Raw genomic sequence first — 5,720 nt, 5'->3', positions numbered from 1 at the left:
TGCTCTGGCAATGATCACACTTGGATGGTGCTCTTAGCGCTCCACTATCACGGATGCCAGTCATCAAATTTGATTTCGATTTTGATTTCACTTGCCTCAAGAGGTCTTCACAAGCAGAGTTTAGTGTCTAATGAAGGAAAGGTGTGCATAAGTGAGCTGATTACACCCCTGGCATAGGCCACGAGTTATGGTCTCATTTGGCTTGGCGGGTTTTCTCAAGTACAGCATATTTCCAAAGGTCTCAGTCATTTGTCATTGCACAAACATGCACACACACACATACATACATGCATGTGTGTGTGTGTGTGTGTGTACATACATACATACACACACACACACATACACACACACACACACACACACACACACACACACACATATATATGTACATGCATATATATCAAAACAGGATTTGAAAATTTTAGGTATCATTTATTCACCATTGCGCATGATTCGTTGCTAATAGGAGTAATAAAATATTGTACATATGGTAGAGAACATGTAAGATATATATTGAAAAATTTTCTGACAGAGAATCAAATAGTACAGTAATACCTCACTTTATGAGGACCTGTTTTACGAGACCTTGGGTTTATGAGTTTTATTTTTGTCATAGTGAAAATGGTACTCCCCTTCCCACGTGGTATGACAGAGCCACTATAAAGTCAGACAGTCATTGTAGAGGTCAGTAGTAGTAGTAGTAGTAGAGTCGTTGTATGAGTTCACACTTGGAGTCAGTGTTAGTAATATGATATATATGAGTTTGAGTTACTGCCAAGGTAGCCGCTTTAAAGTCATTGTCATGCAGAGCTATCAGTGATAGCATGATTGACAAGTCAAAGATAATAAGATTTGAAATAACACTGCAACATAGTAGTGGCAACAGCAATATTACAGTGCTGACAATAACATGCAAGTGAACTAAGATCCACATTATTACAATTTTTCAAGCACAAGATCCAAATTTTGAACGAAGTGCAAAAATTCCTAGTGCTGTAACAAATGTTTCTGTGTGTTACCAAGAAATTTATAGAGTGTGAGAAAAAGCTTCCTCTAAGCAAACAACTGTAGACTTGTCTTTTAAAAAGAAATCTACAAGTCTGTCTATGATTGCTCGTAAATCAGCGATCATGTATATAAGTGATGGTATCTAGTGCCAGTGAAAGTGATTCAGAAAACGATTATAATAATATTTTTTTATTATAAATGATCTTGACATTCTCTTTACTGTACATAAAATATTCTTTACATTTTACTGTTGTTTTATTGTCATTTATTTACAAGTATTATAAATTTTGCAAGCACAATATTTTTCTGAGAATGAATTAGGATTTATAACATTGCTATAATGGGGAATTATTGCTCTGCTTTACAAGTTTTCACTTTATGAGCAGTCTCCAGGGACAAATTTAACTCATATATCGAGACATCACTGTACTCATTTGATTCTCTGTCTGAAGAATTTTTAATAGGAGATAATGATTTCTCCTACATGTACAATTTTGTAATCCCTATTAGTTAATGAAACATATGTAATGGTGAATAAATAATACCCCAAAATTTTCTAATCTCCTGTTTTGATATTATCACTTTACAGAAAATATTTTGCAATATTTACAACTCTTATACATACCTCACACAAATATAACATCTACTTAAGGATTTTAAATACTGAAATAAGCAGATGTGCTTCAAGAGAACACAGCTTAGATTTCATCATCATCATCATCATCATCGTTTAAGTGGACGTTAAACGATGATGATGATCATCATCATCATCTATCTACCTACCTATCTATCTGTCTATACACACACACACACACACACACACATACATACACACATACACATGCACACAATGGGCTTCTTTCAGTTTCCATCTACCAAATCCACTCACAAGGCTTTGCTTAGGTTAGTGTTTATAGCAAAAAGTGTAAATGTATTATAGAATTATTGAATATTAAATCTAATTTTCTGACCTTTTAAAAGTAATCAAATGTTAACTGGTATGAAATGTCAAATGTAACATTTGAAAATAATTGTAAAAATGGTTACAAATTGGTACAGATTGTATTAGAGAAATTATGTGATGTAATTCAACAGTGCAAATGAGGCAAATGACATAAAGCAGAACAAAAAGAGACACAGATGTAGTTTTAGTTCAAACATCTATTAGTAATTCCTTCTATTTGTGAAACAGATTTATTGAATAAACATGCAATGCCTGTATTTTTACTGAAATCACATCTCATACTCTTTTTACTCTTTTACTCTTTTACTTGTGTCAGTCATTTGACTGTGGCCATGCTGGAGCACCGCCTTTAGTTGAGCAAATCGACCCCAGGACTTATTCTTTGTAAGCCTAGTACTTATTCTATCGGTCTCTTTTGCCGAACTGCTAAGTTACGGGGGACGTAAACACACCAGCATCGATTGTCAAGTGATGTTGCGGGACAAACACAGACACACAAACATATACACACACATACATATATATATACATATATACGACGGGCTTCTTTCAGTTTCCGTCTACCAAATCCACTCACAAGGCTTTGGTCGGCCTGAGGCTATAGTAGAAGACACTTGCCCAAGGTGCCAGGCAGTGGGACCGAACCTGGAACCATGTGGTTGTTAAGCAAGTTACTTACCACACAGTCACTCCTACACCTGATAAATATCTTTAGTAATGTTGTAATATTTATATTCTTAATATGGAAATTGATTTACTTAAGGGAACAATATATATTTTGTGTCAAAACAGAATTTCAAAAAATGCAAAAAGAAAACAAATCTAGAACAGTTTGGGATATCTAGGGCAAAGCATTTTGTGAATAATGGTGTTGTTGACTTTAGGTTTCCAAAGGACCAATCACTGCAATGCAGGAAAATAAATACCACAAGGTATTTTTCTTCCATGTGCTGCTGGGTTTTTTTGTTTTTATTTTTGTGGGGAGGGAGTTTTACATCAGTATTGCATGAATTATTGTTCACACAGCCACACACGGCCACACACACAATTTCTATCTACTAAAAATTACTGACAAAGCAGTAGAACACACTTGTCCAAGGTGCTGTGCAATGGGAATGAACCTGGAACAATGTGGTCGGTATGCTGTAAACTTCTTAACCACACAGGAATCGAACTCACCACCTCATGATTGTGAAACCCGATGCTCTAACCACTGAACCATGAACCTTCACCACATACATACATACAAACATGCATACATACATACAAACATACATATATACAAGCATACATACATACATACATACATACATACATTCATACATACATACATACATACATACATACATACATACATACATACATACATACTTGATGGGTTGTCTACCCAGTCCATTCACAAAGCTTTCACTTTGGTCAGTATGGGGCTTTATTAAGACACTTGCTCAGGGACTGAACCCCAGACCATGCTACAAACTTCTTATCACACAGCTAGAATCTTTTCCTACTTAACTTTAAACTCACCTGATGAAAGTGGATTCGTTTTTTTTTCATGATGTAATCAATGTAACTGATCTGTTCATCAATAAAAAAAATGCTACTGAAACAGCTGTTGTGATCCTTTAAAATCTATTTGTGTTCTTATTTAATGGCTTTATAAATGTGTGTGTTTGTGTGTGTGTATGTGAATACCCATATCTAGACATCTTGTGTCGGTTGCAAATGAGCATCATTGTCACAGAAGTACATTCATTTCGAGAATTCTATAAAACTATGTCTGGCCACTGGGGAAATATTACCTTGTGTAGAAACAGGTGAGGGTTGCTGACAGGAAAGACATCTAGCCATAGAAAATCTATCTTAGCAAATTCTGTCTGACCCATGCAAGCATCGAAAAGTGGACGTTAAATGATGGTGGTGGTGGTGGTAGTGGTGGTGGTGGTGGTGGTGGTGGCAGCAGCAGCAGTGACAATAACGGACGACAGTGATATATCTATGTCAATGTCTGTATGTTTATGTATTCATGAGAGAACCTGGCTGGTTTCATTTAACTACACTAACACAAGAACTGCTGATCTATTGCAGGAGTTTCCTAGAAAAAACTGTCACCAGAAATTACATCCGTGCCTTATCAGAAGAAAGCTATAAAGGGAGAACAGAGGTAGAGAAGAATCTGCTGAGCTCTGACACACATGAGACATAAACCTTATTAATACACTGCCCTAATTATACAATTACATCTTATCAGTTAAAAATCCAGTGGGGAATAAAGACACATATAGCTTCTAAAAAAATACATTGTGTTCATATTAACTGGTGCGCAGTTATTTAAGAGTTACGTGTATGTTTCAGTATGTGCTGTGCAAGGGATATATGTTTATAGGCACAGGCACGCTGTGTGGTAAGAAGCTTGCTTCTCAACCACATGGTTCCAGGTTCAGTCCCACTGTGTGACACCTTGGGCAAGTGTCTTCTACTATAGCCTCAGGCCAACCAAAGCCTTGTGTGTAGGTTTGGTAGACAGAAACTGAAAGAAGCCTGTCGTATATATGTATGAATATAATTAAAATAGAAAAATAATAAATGCGCCCTTTTAAAGCCTAGCCAGGCTCATGGGGCCCGGTTTCCTGGTTTCAGTGGCGTATGTATTACCCAGCTGGACGGGACACCAGTCCATCGCAGCATTACTCATTTTTGCCAGCTGAGTGGACTGGAGCAACGTGAAATGAAGTGTTTTGCTCAAGAACACAACGCGTCGCCCAGTCCAGGAATCGAAACCACAATCTTACAATCATGATGCTTACACCCTAACCACTAAGCCACACGCCTCCACTATGTATATAATTATGTGTATTTATCCCCACTCCATCACTTCACAACTGATGCTGGTGTGTTTATGTCCCTATGACTTAGCAGTTTGGCAAAAGAGACCAATGGAATAAGTACTTGGCTCACAAAGAGCATGTCCTTGGGTCGATTTCTTCGACTAAAACCCTTTAAGATGGTGCTCCAGCATGGTCTCAGTCAAATGACAGAAACAAGTAGAAGAATACAAGGGAGACTATGTATATATGACGAAACAGACTCCGAAGAGGTTGATGTTGGTTTGCACGAGCAACACTTATATCATGAAATAAAAAAAAATCAATAAAAAAACTATATCTTTGCTGTGTGTATGTATATGCTGTTATATATATTAAAAAAAACTTGCATTCTTTTATTCTTTTATTTGTTTCAGTCACTTGACTGTGGCCATGCTTTAGTCAAGCAAATCAACCCCAGGACTTATTCTTTGGAAGCTTAGTCCTTATTCTATCGGCCTCTTTTGCCAAACTGCTAAGTTACAGGGATATAAACACACCAACATCAGTTGTCAAACGATGGTGTGGGGTGGGACAAACAGACTCCAATTTTGTATTAAATCTAATCTTGTTTCAACATCTTTTTTTCCTCCATTTTTTTATACTTGTTTATGGTATATATATACCTATAACGATATTTTTTCAAGTACATACATACATGCATACATACATACATACATATATATATTTGACAGGCTTCTTTCAATTTCCCTCTACCATATCCACTAATAAGGCTTTGGTTGGCCTGAGGCTGTAGTGGAAGGCACTAGCCCAAGGTGCCACACAGTGGAACTGAACCCAGAAGCATGTGACTGGTAAGCAAGCTACTTATCACACAACCAAGCCTGCACCTAGTGAAGTTTCTAAAGATATTCATATATATATAT

General features: G+C 36.7%; 1 protein-coding gene across 1 annotated transcript in view; it reads right to left on the bottom strand.

Moving 5' to 3' along the window:
- The window catches only part of LOC106878512 (sushi, von Willebrand factor type A, EGF and pentraxin domain-containing protein 1), a 104,528-nt gene that overhangs the window by 14,408 nt on the left and 84,400 nt on the right, over positions 1–5,720 (bottom strand). The gene's annotated exons all lie outside the window — the stretch shown is intronic.

Source organism: Octopus bimaculoides, chromosome 1, assembly GCF_001194135.2.
Source record: "Octopus bimaculoides isolate UCB-OBI-ISO-001 chromosome 1, ASM119413v2, whole genome shotgun sequence".
NCBI classification, from domain to species: Eukaryota; Metazoa; Mollusca; class Cephalopoda; order Octopoda; family Octopodidae; genus Octopus; species Octopus bimaculoides.
The sequence above is the reverse complement of the archived record's forward strand: the minus strand, read 5'-3'. Positions and strand labels throughout refer to the sequence as shown.